Below are 17,622 nucleotides of genomic sequence, written 5' to 3' on the forward strand. Positions count from 1 at the left end.
CTAAACAATCCTTTTGGAACCTGAAGACGAAGTACTGGTTGTTAGTGATGTACCCAATCTTATTTGGATTCAAATTGACGACATTAACTTAAACCCGTCATCTTCAAATGAGCTTTTATAAACTGAAGGTATGTATTTATGTGGCTTAAGCCAACAACAGTGTGAAGAACTGTTTTGGTTTTCTCCGAAACCATGTTCTGTGCTGTGATTTTTTTTATAATTAGTGAACACTAAACGGGTTTTGTATACCTTTAATATGCCAAAGACACAGTGTGAGCATTACGAAAAGAGGAAAGGTTTACATGTCGATGTATATGATTTTGAATTCCTGACCATTGCAATGATAGGGAAAGATAGAGCGTGGCAAGGCATTCCATTTTCGTGTTGTACGGCTAAAAAATGAATCTCTGTATTTCATAGTATGGCCAAAGTTGGGCTCAAGGGTAAACTGATGGGCTCGGCTATTTCATTAGAGCATAGTCCGTTAAAATGACGGTAAGAAAAGATGAGACAAGAAACTTTGCGACAATGTTCGAATGTCGAAGCTCTTCTTTGAATACTGTCCAAGAGGCTTAAATAAGTTACTGGAGCACCAGCCCAGAGATTAGAGTTATATTCAAGTTTCGGACGTACACCTGTATGTATATAAGTTTTGTAGATTGTAGCCAGATCAGACGGAGAGAAACATTTCTGCAACGACTCAAAAAACCTAAACATCTTGCATCATTTTTGGCTACATCGCGTATGTGATCGATGATGCACATTCCGGAATGTGAAGATTTTCAGTTGCGTTGATGCAAGTGTCACACTCATATAAGTATATTGACAAAGAGCTTTAACGATACAAAATGTTGTACAATGCTGTGTAGATCGGAATTTAATAAGCTTATCATATTTTGCCGTTTCAGTTCCACATCCGAAGAGGAGGGTCGTGAGTCTTTAAACGAATATGGAAAGCTAAGAGTGCTATCTTCAGCGAAACAATGTATTGGATTTCAGACTTCAATCCGTTTAAAACAACTTGTATTAAACGGTTCGAAAGAAATTTTCTAATAGAATGAAGAAGAGATTCGTTAATACTAAAAGAACGCATTTTCGGTAAAAAAACCAAATGCCAGACTTTATCAAATGCCTTTGAAATATCAAGTGAAATAATCTTACTTTCTTCAAAACGATGTAAAGATTTGTTCCACTATTCGGTGAGATAAACCATGAGATAACCAGTGGACCTAGCTACAAAAGCCGTATTGCCGGTCATTAAGAAACTTCCGTTCTTCAAGATCAAGCAGCGTTTCCATGGCCTTAGAAAGATAGTTAGTGCTATAGGTCGATTATTTCCGGGAGAAGAAGATTCACCTTTTTTGGGATTGGCTGAACAAATGGAGTTTTTCAACTACTTGGAACGAGTAGCGTGGAAGAACACCTCTTCAGAATAATAGCGGGTATTCCATCCGGACCAGAGGACTAATGAATGCTGAGATCTTTAAGAACTCTCGCCACAGTACGAGTACGAAAATAGATTGGTTACATAGAATCTATTACGCGTTCAAGAACTGGGGGAGCCATGACACTATCTGATAAGGTGGAATTTTCGGCGAACTGCCTTACAAACAAGTTAACTTTAAGTTAGAGCTTACTAAAGGAGTGTCATTGACAACAATCGTAGAAACTAAGGAACAGGAAGAATTCCTCATGTTTTTTTACAAATGACCAAAAATTGTTACTGCTTTTCGGTACATTGCAATTTTTTTTTGCTGTAATTATTGGTCATGCAAACATTTGGTCGTTCATTATAGTAAAACCGCTTTTCACTGACTAATTTTACATCCTTTCGATAAAATTCAATTAAACCTTAAATCTAATCCTGAAATTCGTTAATTGAAAGAAGAGAGTATGGGGGTATTTTAATTTAATGACTAATTCGACATCAAGTATTAATAAGCCGAGAATAATAAGTGAAGAAACTGTCTTTAATAGTATCCTACAACTTGACGAATATTTTAGTCCTGGTCCCGACGGTGTACCATCATCCATTTTAAAGAAATGTGCTGCGTACACCTGTTATGTGAAATTTTTAACACGTCTATAAATAACTCGATGTTTCCTTTTATCTGGAAGAGCTCTTTTATAATACCCGTACACAATAAAGGTCCTAAAAACCAAAATAATGAACTACCGATTTAGCTAAGCTATCTGAGATACCTAAACTGTTTGAGAAAATAGATTGTATCTTTACTGATTTGAGCAAGGCTTTTGACAAATTGTGTCATAAAACATTACTTTTAAAACTAACTCAGAATGGATTTAACGACTTTTCCATAAACTGGATCTCCTCTTATTTGAAATATAGACGTTATAGTGTTGAAATTCGTAATGTGTGTTTAAGTTAATTTGATGTGAATTTTGGTGTCCCTCGGGTTAGCCATCTTGGTCCTATTCTATTTTTTTTATTTATAAATTAATTAGTTTTGATTATACAAAATTCGTCTGTCCTCATATATGCTGATGACATTAAAATTTTCAAAAAAATTAAGTTTATATCTGACTTTTTCTCTTGCAAGAAGACTTAATATTATTCAGAAAACGGTGCAATAATAATCGAATTGTTTAAAATGTTGATAGATGTAAAACCATGAGTTTTACATGCAAAAAAGTTCCAACCGTTTTTAATTACATGTTTGATTCTTGTCCTAGTGAATGTAGAGTTTATGTATTTTCTGATTTGGGTGTTGTCTTAGATTCTAAACTCACATTTAATAAACTTATTAACTTCATAGTTAAAACAGTAATTACAGTTTTGGGTTTCCTTTACAGATGTGGTCGTGATTTCCGTGATCCATATGTTTTAATATTACTTTTTGTTTCATTTGGTCACCTTACTACGCCGTACAAGTCACAAGACTCGAAGCCATTCCGAAAAGATTTCATGATATTCTATTCATACATGTATACTTTCTTTCATAAACTTTCCCTCTTTGGCAAATCATAGGAAGTACTTGTTTTATTGTTGCAATATTAAATGGAAAAACTAAATTATCACCACTTCTTGGTTTTTAACTTCCCATAGGAAGTTATTGTAATGGGTCCGATTTGTCAAATTGAAAATTTTGACATTTCTTGACGTTTCAAGGTCCCTAGAGTCGAAATAAAAGATTTTTAGAAAGATGTCTGTGTATGCGTGTGTACGAACGTTCGTGCGAACGTCCGCGACGTTTTTTTCAACGTCCATAGCTCAAGAACCAGAAGAGATATCGATTTCAAATAAATTTTGTTATACAGATAATAAGGCAGAAAGATGCAAAAAGGGCTCTCAAGAAAATTGTGTGGATTGTTTTTTTTACATAGCAGTTTGATAAAAAGGTGAAAATTTTGGTTAAATCTAAATATCTTACGAACCAAAAATTCTAGAGGCTTGAATTAAATTTTATATAATATATTGTAACGTGATATCAATGAAGAATATTTTTTGAAAAAAACTCTATTTAACGGTTTTTTTTAATTCAAAATAACTGAAAAAAAATGTTTCACCTCCGAAATCTTACGACTAAAATTTGATTTCATCTCCAAAGCAATTTTGTGCAACGAAGAATAATGTTTTTGACACCTAATAAAATTTTAAGAAAAATCAAATAGACAGTTGTTTTTTATAAAAAATAAAAATCTAAAAAAAAACATTACTCAAAGTTGGTAAAAATTAAATATCGATTCAAATAGTATCTTTTTAAAAACTTTAAATTTAGGCTTCAAACTTATTTTATCATATAAGAAATATTGTTTTCAACATTCTGAAAAATGTTGAGAAAAATCGAATTGAAAGTTTTTTTTACAAAAAATAAAAACCTAAAAAAAAATTAATAAAAGTTGGTAAAAATTGATTTTCGACTCAAATACCTTTTCAAAACTTTGAAAAATATTGTTGTCAACATTCAATAAAATTTTGAAAAAAATCGAATTGACAGTTATTTTACAAAATATTAAAAAAATGATTTTCGACTCAAATATCTTTTCAAAAATTTGAGATAATAGCTTCTAGGCAATTTTTACTTATAAGAAATATAGTTTTCAACATTAAGACAAATTTTGAGAAAAATCGAATTGACACTTTTTTTACAAAAAAAAACTAAAACAAAATGTATAAAAGTTGTTAAAAATTAATTTTCGACCCAAATATCTTTTAAAAAATTGTAGATATTGGCTTTAATTTACTTTTATATTTCAAAAAATATTGTTGTTAACATTTAGTAAAATTTTGAAATAAATCTAATTGACGGTTTTTGTACAAAAAATTAAAACAAAATTTAACAAAAGTTAGTACAAATTTACTTTCGACTCAAATAGCTTTTCAAAAATTAAAAATATTGGTTTCAAACTTATTTTGTTTCACAAAAAATATTGTTTTCGATATTCAGTAATTTTTATATAAAAATCCAACAGTCCGTTTTTTCATAAAAAATAAAATCTACAAAAAAATAGTACACAAATTTGGTAAAGTACATATAGACAAACTTTTAATCAAGACAAATCGACAGACGGGATGGGAAATTATCAGTGTGGGTCGCATCCCAGCCTCTTTTTTAAACTTTATTTTTAATCGTTCAAGTATAAGACTCTAGAGACCATTGGATACTAACTAAACTATGTTTCGCATAGCCTCTTGAATCAAATAATTTAAATCTATAACAAACTTTACTCTTGTATTAGTTTATTTTATATTTAATAATGATTTAAATGATAATATAAAATGTATAAAATGCAAATTAATGTTTTTCAACAACCTAGTTTCAGTTTCTGATTTTAAGTATGTATTATATTTACAGTGTTGGAAAAAATAATAGAAACAAGTGTCTACATCATTTTCGATACACAATTTTTTTTTTAAGGAATTAACTCGTTAGTCTTTCTATATTTTAATCGCCTTCAATAATGCTCTCAAATCCAAAATTGTTTTGTGGACAGAACAAAGTTCGAGGTCAATGATTTCGTGTGGAAAAAATAATAATACTTTAACTGTTATTCTAACACAAGAATCTATTTTTTTGGTAAGCAAATGGGCTTTTTGAGTTTGTTTATAAGTTTGTCAGATGTTTTATATTCGATACTAAACAAAAATTTTTAAAAGTCATCTATAACTTTAATAAATATGGGTCGTGGATTACATTATACTCCCTTTGAACGCAAAGTGGTGACAAGAAACCATTTCTTTCTTTAAGAAAACCCAAAAATGAGTTAAACGGATCGGTGACAGATATAACTATTAGAAACCAAGTTATAGAAAGAAAGTCTACCTGTTAGAAGTCCACGAAACGGTGGTGGTGGGAATATAACGGTTTGAGGGTACTTTTTAGCATCCGCTGTAGGTCCAAAATTTTGGTCAGTTATACCATTACAATTCTCCGGCCTAAACAAAATTGAACACTTATCGGAGATTGCAAAACAAAAATGAAAGACGAGTTGTGGTCGAAAACTCAAATTTATTGGTTCTCTATACTCGTAGTGACATGTGCTAAATTGGTGAATTCGATGGGGCGAAAAATGGAGGCAGTTATAAATAATAAGAGTGCCACTACAGAATTCTAAAAGAATTTAAAATACTTTTACCGTTAAGTTACTTTCTCGCTACAAAGAGAGTACCATTCTAATTTTGTTTCCATTATTTTTTCCAGGAGGAAGCAACATAATAATCACAAGTCTATTTTCAATTATTATTTCCCAATATTATATTTGGAAAAAATTGTTGTATCTATGCAATAAGTTGATAATCTATTAAAAAGAATGAACACGAAGCTCGTTTCTACTATATTTTCCAACACTGTAACAAATTGTTAACGTTAGTATTTAACGAATTATAATATTAAAATATTTTCCAAATAAGGTAACAAATCAAACTGAAATGCAGAGAAAAAATCAAATATCATGGTATCAGCCAGATAACATGACATCTGTCTAATGAGATGACATTTCAGTTTTGATTGATAATTCTAAATGTGTTGTTACGATTTGTACATGAACGTGAACACAAACTCATTATTGAAATGGCAAATATTTACTATTTATAACAACTGATTTGATTGCAGAAAAGTAATGATTTTATTTCTTTGATTTAGAAGAAAACAACGATTCAAAAGCGATATGTCATTTTAATTGAACAATATATTTTCATTATAAAGGGTTATCCATTTTGCGGTTTCAAAATTAAAGGTGAATAAAAAACATAAAATATGTTTTTTTCTTGATATTTCATTGCTATTATTAAGTTTGAATGTTGACATTATGTGTGAAACACATCTACGACGTTGTGAATGGTCAGCTGGCTTTAGTTGTAAGACTGTCCTAATTCCTGAGAACGACGAGGAATCGACATATTTCGGTATTCGGCAACACTTTCACCTACAGCAGCGATATTTTTTTTGGACATCGGTTGTTTTTTCTGTTGATTCAAAATATGTATAACCTTTTGGAAACGTTGGAAGGCTGAACAGTAAAAATGTTGTGTTTACTATCAAACATGGTGAAAGAAGCGTTTTGGCTTGGGGATGTATGGAGGCAAATGGAGTGTGCAACCTAACTTTTAATGAAGGCCATACGGAGGCCAACTTGTACATTGACATTTTGCGTGATAATTTAAATGACAATGTTGAAAACCTTAGCCTTAGGAATTCATTTGTATTCCAATAAGTCATGCACATTGGTTTTGAATGCCTGCACATTGTAATGAGTGGGAAATATTGAGTCTGGTAAAGCATTCCACATTCGTGTAGTGCGAATAAAAAAAGAATCTCTGTACTTTACAGTATGACCGAAATTGGGCTCAAGGGTAAACTGACAAGCATTCCGAGTATTACGGTGGAATTGTTTGAGGGGAGGAGTGCAACTGGCAATTTCATTAGAGCATTGCTTATGGAAGTAGCGATCAAATAATGAAAGACATGAAACCTTACGACGGTGCTCGAGAGATGCAAAAGTTTTAGTAAGACAACGGTCATCTATCATATTTAGATCTCTTTTTTGGATTCTGTCCAAGAGACTCAAGTGGGTTACAGGAGTACCTGCACAAATATGGAATTTGTACTCAAGTTGTGGACGAATGTAGGGTTTATAAATTATAGCCAGATCAGAATGGGTTAAAACTTCTTGCATCATCGGAGAAAGCCTAAACACTTAGCGAAACTTTTGGAGATTTTAAATATGTGATAAGTTGTTTGTAGTGCACATACCTAGGACTTATAGCTGTTCAGTCTCCTCGATGCAAGTACCATTCATGGATAGTGGCATTGGGGGAGGGTTACGCTTTGCATTAAGTTTTCGGGGTTTTTGATTCCCCATTGTACAATACTGTCAAGATCAGAATTTAATGAGCTCTACCGATGGTAGTCCACATCCGAAGAACAAGGATGAGAATCTGAAAAGCTAAGGGTACTATCATCATCGAAACAATTCAGTGGGCTAAAAATTTCAGACAAAAGATCATTTATAAAAATAAGGAACAGTGTCGGATACATTTTCGATAAGAGAGCTTGGTGCCAAACTCTATCAAATGCCTTTGAAATATCGTGTGCAATAATCTTACTTTCTCGTAGACGTTTGTTCCACTGTTCTGTTAGATAAACCATGAGATCACCAGTGGACCTATTGCAACGAAAGCCATACTCCTGGTCATTAAGAATCTTTCGTTCTTCAAGATATTTCTTAAGCTTAAAATTGATCAGCGTTTCCATGACCTAGGAAAGAAGGGATGTAAGTGCAATTGGACGATAGTTAGATGGTGAGGAGAATTCTCCTTTTTTAGGGACAGGTTGGACAAATGCAGTTTTCCATCCAATCGGAAAGAGACCTGTAGAATAGGACTGATGGAAAACCTTAGGCAGTGGTTTTGCCAGTCTACAAAACCGTCGCAAAGCTTGGGCTTAAATTTCGTTTGGCACGGATTTGAGAATTAGCAATGAGAGTTATTATCAATCTTATTTTTATTTGTTAGAAAGTGACCAAACTGCAAGATTATTGGTCAAATGTTGACTTTTACCGCCCAAATTGAATGTTATTTAACAGCTTTAGAAAAAAATATTTTTTATAAAGTACTCCTATTTGCCGAATTGAAAATTTTGAATTTTCACGACTTTTAAGGTCTCCAGAATCCAAATCAAAGATTTTTGGAGTGATATCTGTGTGGAAGTTTTTTTCATATCTAAAAAAAATCGTTAACAAAAACAAATATTGAAATCCAAGTTATTTTATCATACGCAAAGTGTTGTTGGTAAATTTAAGTAAATTATTTTTTTGAAATCTTTGACAACTTTTTTTTACAAAACACGAAAATCTAAAAAAAAGCAGTTATCAGTGTGGGTCCCATCCTAGCCTCTTTCTTATGAGGTGCTAAGAAGTTCCAGTTTATGTAAATAAGATTACGAAACAAGTTTACATTATGGTACTGTTAACCTACGTATTTCTCTGCTCAGTAACGTCACTTTTCAGTCACAATCGAAGGAGTCAAACAAAAGAGCTATCCAAAACCATCTAAGCAACTAAGTTGTTTCAAGGAAACTGTACAGTTACGCGAATTTGACGAGTTTTGTAGCTTTCTTATTACAAAATTTAAAAGTGTGCCACGTGCGAAATTAACTTGGCCTTCGTCACAGACTGTATTTCTTTTAATAGCTTGTTGAAACAAATTAACGCAAGCATTCTGTACCAAGGAAACAAAAAACCATACATGTACAAAAATTGTCCTCTTTTAATCAATTTAATTATACTTTTAAATTATTCCTCTCAAGCCATGGCGTTGCGTCGAGTTTTAAATGAGAACGGGTTTTATTTTTTCATTGTCATTATCTTTTATGCAGTTCTTGTGGCATCCACACTCCAGATACTTTTAATATTCATTTGTTTTAAAATTAATTGCATACTTTTAAGTTCTTAAATTAAAATATAAGGACATCGATTAATCAACACTTGCTTCACATCCTTGTAATCAATATTTACATATACAGTTGCTTTTGTTTTTTATTTAAGTTCATCATTATCACTTCTAGTCAAAGTGTAAACATGGTTAAGTGGCTCTAATCCATCTATCTTCTCAAGATGTGATATTGGATGACCGACGAACCACTCATGGGACTTAGAGCTACAAAAAAATAAGACATTTAAGTTAAGATATTACTCTTAAGCATCGCAAGAGCTGCATAAATATCCGTTTTTTTTTGTTGGTTATAGCCATAGTCAACTCACGGGCCAAGTAAGATTTATTAGCCTTGAGTAGGGTTTGACCTTTTTTTTCTTCTTTTTCTTCGTTTTTGTTTTCTTTTTTTATGGAGAGACGCAAAAAATTGTTCCCAGCCCACAATTCTAGACCAAGAACCACATCAGAGGAAGTGAATATATTTTTATTTATTTTGTTGCCTTATTTTTATTTTGATGTCGTTGTTGCTGTTTAATGCTTTTTTTGTTGCTGTTGTTGTTGTTATTCCCACTGACCTGACCCATTGGCCTTGGGGTTGTGAATTATGGAGCTCACATAGCTTCATAGACTTTATATAGGTACATATATTTAATGTTGGTAGGTGTATAACTGTATATGGAAAAAGCACCCCTTGGTTAACATAAAATATTATTTTTTATGCGGATACTGTCAAAAATAAATTCCTGCTTTTCTGAAGAAAGGTAGGTTAGTAGGTAGATGTAGGTACGAACGTTCATGCGTGTATGTATTTTACGATTAAAATTGATTTTACTTTTATGTTCGCTTAACCTACATCTTTCGTATAACACATGAGATGACGTTAAAAATATGGTTTCGGTTTGGTGTTTTTTTTTTTTTGTTTTCTTGACGAGCAATGATAGGGGTTTGATTTTAAATATTCCAGTCCACTTGATCTTGTTGTTTCGTGTGATGATTTACAGTGAGATTTTATTTTGAAATACAGTGATATAGCATAAGGAGTCAAGTTGTATGACAAATTGTATATCGCGCTCATTTTACAATAACCAAAAACTGAATTGTAGGTTGATATTTTTGTGGTTTTGTACTCACAGGACATTGGAAGTTTTGGGTGTAAAACCAACAGTATTTAAATATATGTATGTTGGTTCCAGATGAAAGCTTTTTTCTAGCAAATAGTTATAATCTTTTGATTCCGATGGGATATATTTATAGAGTCGAAAAAAAAGCATTTCGATTCAACGTAGCGAACGCTGTTGATCTTGATGAAACGCCCTCTTCGTTTCTCAAAATGATTTTGCCCATAATGTTGCCTTGCTTAACTCACATTTTTAACAAGAATAATGTCAGTCGATTATTCCTATAAGCAATGGAAACTTGCAAAAATTCTTTATATACCTATGTAAAAATTCCCAAGGTGTTGAGTTTAGGTCGATAGCTGTTTTATCTTTTTTGTCTATGGTTTTTGAAATACTTATTCAGAAACAATTGAATACATTTACCAATCGTAATAAACTTATATCTTTATAGCACACTTATAAATTTGATTGAAGATTTACGTATGTCTATGAAGAAGGATGAAGGATCATATTTTTTCTTCTTATTATCTTAGATTTTTCCAAAGTCTTTAGTTCGGTAGATCATGTGCGATAACTTCGTCAATTAGTTTAATTTCTCGGCTACAGCAGTAAAATGATATTGTTTTCTTATCTTTCAGGCAGATCTCACGATGTAGCAGTCAAAGGATATTTGTCTAATTTTCTTTCCAATCCTAAAGGTGTTCCATACGAGTCGATCTTGGGTCCGTTGCTGTTTTTTTCCCCCGTTTTATAAACTCTCTCCCTACTTCTGTAAAATTTTCCTTTTAAGTTATGTACACTGACGATGAAACAACATTTAAGTTACCCACTCGGTCATATTGAACATTGTTTAGAATGCATAAATGCCGAACTTCAAAGGATTAAGATTTGGTCAAAAAGTAATTTCTTCCTTACTTTTGCAAAGAGGAAGTTAACATAGAACTCAAATTTGCAAAGTGCAAAATCGGGTTGGGGTCAAAATTCTTTTGTCAAAATTCTGCTTTCAAAATTCTGCTTTTTAGAATTCTGCTTTTCAAAATTTTGTTTTACAAAATTCTGGAAATAATAAAAATAAGGTTTGGAAAATATTAAAATGCTTTTTAACATTTTAAAAATCTTATTTTTATTATTTCCTGAATTTTGTAAAATTATCCTCTCGTTTGCATAAGCGAGATGTTTAGACGCAATTAATTTTTGCTCTCTTAACTTAGTCTGGGTCTTAGACAATGGTTAGTGTCTTTTCTTATCCCTTCGTGATAGTGTGTTATTCTTATTAAAAAGCAAAAATGAACGTTTCACTTGCTAAATCTAATAAAGGAAAAGAAAAGCTGTGCGTGGATGGATATATGTTTTATTTTGAAAAGTTAAATAAATGTAAAAACTATAATTGGGCATTCTCAAATAGAATTAAAGATAAATGCAAAGGACGAGTAGTGACTAAATTAAATTGTGATGTACATGTAATAATTGTAAGGCAAACTGGTCAACATAACCATGAACCACGTGCTACTGACTTTTCCGTTAATAAATATACTATTAAAAAAAAGCAGAATTAGCAGAATTTGTTTTAAATATAAATTTCCAGAATTTTGTAAACCAGACAAAGAAAACAGAATTTTCGTTAAAAAAGCAGAATTCTGAAAAGCAGAATTTTGAAGCCAGAATTTTGACACGATCCCTGCAAAATCTTTTCTGAAAAGGTTTGTTGTTTTCCAAAGTATTTATTCTTTTTGTTTCACCAAACAATAAACTATGAAAATTGTATTTAGATTTTTAAAAAGCTTCAGTAATATGCAATTAGAAATTTTCATTTAAAATAAGAGTTTGTTTTGAATTTTTTATTGTTTTATGAAAAAATAGGACTGTTGAATTTAAAAAAAAAACTACTGAATATCGAAAACAAAAGTTTGAAGACAGTATTTTGAATTTTTGAAAAGCTATTTGAGTTGAAAGTAAATTTTTACCAAGATATAGTATTAGGTTTTCTTTTTTTTTCTTTACTGAATGTTGACAACAATATTTTTTAAAATATGAAAGTAGTTTAAAGCCAATATCTTAAAGTTTTGAAAAGATATTTGAGTCGAAAATCAATTTTAAAAAACTTTTATTTATTCATTTGTTTAGGTTTTGTTTTTGTTTTATTTTTTGTAAAAAAACTGTTAATTCGATTTTTCTCAAAATTTTTCGAATGTTATAAACAATATTTCTTATAAGCTAAAATTAGTTGGAAGCCATTATTTCAAAGTTTTCAAGAGATATTTGTGTCGAAAATCAATTTTTACAAACTTTTGTTAAATTTTCTCTTAAGTTTTTATGTTTTGTAATTTTTTCTAAAATTTTATTGAATGTTGAAAACAATATTTCTTATAAAATAAAATAAGTTTGAAGCCATAGTCTCAAGTTTTTGAAAAGATATTTGAGTCGAAATTAAATTTTTACCAACGTTGAGTAACGTTCTTTTAGGATTTAAATTTTTTATAAAAAAAATTGTCAATTTGATTTTTCTCAAAATTTGACCAGATGTTAAAAACGTTTCTTTTCGTTTACAACATTTTTTTCATTTATTTTGAGTTTAAAAAAAAACGGTAATTGGGTTTTATTTTTCAAAAAATATATTTGTTTGTTACAATATATAATATTAAATTTAATTCAAGTCTCTAGCGTCATTGGTTCTTAAGATATTTAGGGTTAAACAAAATGTTCACCTTTTTTTTAAACTGCTATGGTAAAACCACTTGCGCAATTTTCTTGAGAGCCCTTTCTACATCTTTCTGCATTATTATCTGTATAACAAAATAATTTGAAGTGGATATGTCTTCTGGTTCTTGAACTATGGACGACGAAAAACCTTTCGACATCTTTCTAAAAATCTTTTATTTCGACTCTAGGGACCTTGAAACGTCGAGAAATGTCAAAATTTTCAATTCGACTAATCGGAGCCATTACAATAACTTCCTATAGGAAGTTCAAAATAAACCGTTTTGGAAATGAAGAAGGAAATAAGTTAACAAGGCAATAAGCATAGGGTTACTGCTCTTGAACGAAGAACACGCATTTTTTAATTTAAGGGTTCAAGCGTTAATTCATCTCAATTTAAAAAAAAAGTCTGATTTTGTGGGGGTATTCAAAACCATCGAAATCGCAGCCATCCTTCAAAGAGAATTTAGAGTTTATAGAAAATAAACGTTTCTTTTGAAAAGCTTAAGCTGCTGTAAAAAATGTGAATGGTGTTGAAGATTGTTGTGTAAATAGAGAGATTTTTCGATTAACTAAAAGTACCATCGATTTTTTTTTAAAAATGGAAATAAAATACCATTCAAAAGCCAAAAGAAAATATATGTATGTGTTTAAGTCCCTGAAAACAACTTTTGAATACAGCACATTGGGCTTTTAATGGAGCCCAATATTATAATGTCCTCAGTCTGCAGAGTTGTTCATTAAGTCTCTAATATTATCATAAATTTCTTTCTAACGCCACAAAATTGTTATATTGATTCACAAGTTTTTTACAATGCATATTTGTTCAAAAGCGAAGGTTTTTGAATAACTTATTTCGTGAATACCATTTCAGTATTCACTTTTAAAGCCAACTTTTTTGGAAAAAGAAATAATAACCCATTTAAACGTCGAAGTTCACTTATCTTAATTTTGCTCTATATAAGATTTATCAAACTTTAAGTCGAACATTCTATTCGTTTCTCGTAATAAGGGCAATAGTGATGTTTTTAATATCGTTGATTATTACAAGTGTTTTACCAACAATACTAAATACAAATTGAACAGATGAAATACCAAACAAATCTCTTCCTTTACATTTAGAATGTACTATGAATTAATAACAATCATCTAATCTTATAAACCAAACAAAAATCGTAATTCATCATGTGAACTAAGAAATAACTAAAAAATCAAGGTACCTTATTTAGAGACCCAGCTTACGATAGTAATAATAATTTTGGGGTTTTCAGCCCTTCAATATATGTATACCTACATTTATAATGTTTGAAAAAGAAAGAATCACTTTTATTCGGGTATCCTATAATTTGGCGTAATGTATAACTGTGACGTGCATCGCAATTTTCAGTGCAATCAATCAATGCTGACGTCAAAAATGTACAGGGCCTTTAAACCAGCATTTAAAGATATTGAAGACAGCCAAAGATATCAATTTCAAATTGAATGATAAGTTCTTTTAAACAATTTGAATTTATTATAACTATTTAACAACCAAATTTAAGACAATAAGCTTAGATATTGCACCACTTTCAAATTGGTTTCAAAGAGAAAGAAACTATGTCGATCAATTTTTAACAAAAAGAAATGTCAACATACATACAGGATACCTAGAACAACAATTAATGCACCAACATTGTTTAAAACATTAAATAATGCTCAATAATAAAAGTTATTGTATATTTATGTTATTAATATTGAAAATAAACAAAAAGAAACATTTAACAATTGAAAAGAAACAAATAACAATTTTTGTAAGTAGGTACTTACTTGCGTTTCTTTGTTTTCTTGTTCATTTTTTACTCTGCAGTTACTTTATAATTTAAAGCTTTCTTTGCGAATCAAACCCATGGTACAGTTTCACTATTAAACAACAAGTATTATATTAAAAAATATTTAATTTATACACTAAATTTAACGGTTTTAACATTTCAGATCAAACTTTGACATCCCCAACAGAATAATTTAATTGAAATATCAATTTATTCATGGCAGCATTCAGGTAACAATAAGTGTTCTTCTGTCATTGAGAATATCAATCAATGGGGTTTACATCTTGGAGTAAAAATAGATAAAAAAGGTTTGTGTTTCGACTTTGGAAATCGTTTGCATATTTTTGCATATTGTTAAGTTATTCTCAGAAGTTAAGATGTTAATAAGCAAACATTTATTTAATATGTTCTTTATTGTGAATGAAATGTGGACTAATTTAATATTCTGGAAGTTCATGAAACTTAATAACAGTAATAATAGTTTTAAGTTCGTATTGCATAATTATCTGATATTTATTTCAATTTTTAATTGTTGTAGGAGTTTTGACATGACATTACGATGATAGGAAAGTCTAAAAAGTGAGTTCCCTGATTCTTCATGTCCCCGCCCCTACAACTCAAATTATTGGGCCAACTGAGTTCAAAACTTGGTAATAAAGATCTTATGCAGATTCACGTTATTCATATTTTGTAAAACTAAAAAAAACAGTAGTCCCCACACAATTTTTTGAGCAAAAATGGAAAATTCGAATTTTTCAAAAATGAGTCCATAGATTTGTTTTGAATTACCTCAAAAAAAAAGTGTTCTAAACTTGCCTTTATTTCATTAAAAATGTAATTTTGAATTGCTCCAGAAAGGTACCCCGATTGCACTTTTATTTTAATTTTTATTTAACTTTTCCTCGAAAAGACCTTATAAACCGATTTGACTTTTTTCTACACAAGCACTAATACTGTCTTAACTTTCCTATGGCATGTGAGGTGATCTATCACCAGTCACCACACTACTTTGTATTAAATCTCAAAAAAAGACTTTTTTCAGTTTTTCTCGATGTCTACTTTATCTCTAATAAATAATTATAATTGGTTTTCAGTTTCAATATCTTGTTTTTATAAAAGGTCTTGGGACGATGGACAACAGCAGATGCAATTCACGAAGGCAAAAAAACCTCGCCTTCGGAAGGTTAACACTATTTGATGATCAAAAATGTCTATTTTTTATTTTAAAAAAATGTTAAGAATTTTTTTCGAAATTTAATATCTCGAAAACTAGTAAATTATTTTTAAATGCAAATTGAAAAATTGTATATATACAATTTTTTTCAAATCAAAATACATTTCAATTAAAAAAAATTCAAAGACTCTTTGCATAGGTATATCAGCAAGTTCAAGTGGTGTTGAACATTTCACATTATGTCTCATTTCTTATTAGAAATGATTTTTAAAAGAAAGTAAACCATTTTTTTCACTCAAGTTTTTCAATAAATAAATTATTGTGAAACCAAGTAAATTCATTTAGTAAAAAAGGAATAAAGAATTTATCTAAAATAAAATTTTAGAGTTAACGAATGGAAAATTTCGAGCTTTTTTCGCCGAAAAATCATTGATGATTGCGTTGAAATCCAGTTCTCGGTTAAATGCTCAGGAGAGAATGCTTCGATAGACAGTTTTATCCCATCGTGGTTCGAAACCTATTATTTATAATTTTCATTTTCGAAAATGAACGCTCTCCAGCGAAATTTGTTACCATAACAACCAAATACATTTGCAATGCAATTTCGAGGTTCTGGAATGTAGCTCTGAAAATTTGATTTTCGAGAATTCAGTAGTAAAATAGTTCCGGTGACCGATCTGTTCCATAGTCCTTTTCGTTTTTGCATGAGCCAATCAAAGGCTCAAATTGAACCAATTTAGCCAAGACTAGGCTCTAAATCATCCTTCACCAATGCCTCTGTTCCATCTTCACGATGTGATTCAGGAATCCAGATCTAGAACGTACAGCTTTATAGGCACGCAATCTTTCAGTGAGAGAAATGGATAGCTGGCCAATCACTGTGATGAAGGCGGATACTTTGTATTTTTCCTTGTGTGACAGATTTACGTCTCGTGCTTTCCCTTAATCGAGTGGATTCAACCTCACATTTCTCGTCCTTGTGTGGGTGCTTGATTGTACATATTCATCAGTATCGGATATTTTTAGGCTGCTTCCTCGTAGTTATTAAAATCATTTCGTTTGGATTCCACGAATGGTTTCAATAATTCTGGTGTACGCATTGCCGTTTCAAGAATTATTTTCGGGTCTTGCAACCTCTTGCTTGTAGCGTTCAACCGCTTCAAGATATCGTTAACTAGTGTTTACTAGTTGGAATTTGAAACAAAATTTTTTGAAGTCTCTATTGTTGGTTCCCCCGTTTGTGGAGGCTCCTGGGCTTCCGCCCGGTTTTTCCTATAGTTAATACAATAGTGTATTATTTTATAATTTGTCATAAATTAAAAAAAAAAGTTTAATTTAAAGAAGATGCTTTTAAAATGTAACATACAAAAATTTGTTTGTTTTTCTAGTATTTAAATGTAAAATAAGCTTTTCACATACCCAACCTTGTACCTACCTCTCATCCCTTAGTGAGCCCTAGCAGGGGGGTTGCGGCCGAATGATTAAAAATCGTGTATTCCAACTTTGTTTCAAGAGTTTACTAAACTAGTGAATAAGAATCAAGCTGTGGATTAAAAAGTTAAATGAATTAAAGCAAAATGTTCGTGGAATAGTAAAGTGACGTTCACCATAAATCCTTTAAGAAAATCTACTATAATAAATACGATTCCTGTTTGATAACTTGAATTTTCGACCAAATCCGCAGACTTGGGTTTATTTCTTAATTGTTTTTTAACAGCAAATTGTGATAATATGTAAATACATTTAGGAATATAATATAATTTACTTGTATTCCTATATTAATATTTTTGTATGGCATGAAGGTTAGTGCGTTGGACTGTCATAGGTTCGATCCCTGCCTGTGCCATCTAAAGTTGTTTTTCAAGGGTAATTCCTCTTGCGATAAATTGACAAATTCTCCAAGAGTAATTCTTGTCATGAAAAGTGCTTTCA

General features: G+C 30.8%; 1 protein-coding gene across 1 annotated transcript in view; it reads right to left on the minus strand.

The window, feature by feature from the left end:
* The window catches only part of LOC129939096 (inactive dipeptidyl peptidase 10), a 284,572-nt gene extending 269,930 nt beyond the window's left edge, over positions 1-14,642 (minus strand). The window contains exon 1 of the transcript XR_008780508.1: positions 14,515-14,642. The gene's annotated coding sequence lies outside the window, so the exon portion shown is untranslated. The remainder of the gene's footprint in view (positions 1-14,514) is intronic.
* Positions 14,643-17,622: the final 2,980 nt, after the last annotated feature.

This window comes from Eupeodes corollae, chromosome 1, assembly GCF_945859685.1.
Source record: "Eupeodes corollae chromosome 1, idEupCoro1.1, whole genome shotgun sequence".
NCBI classification, from domain to species: Eukaryota; Metazoa; Arthropoda; class Insecta; order Diptera; family Syrphidae; genus Eupeodes; species Eupeodes corollae.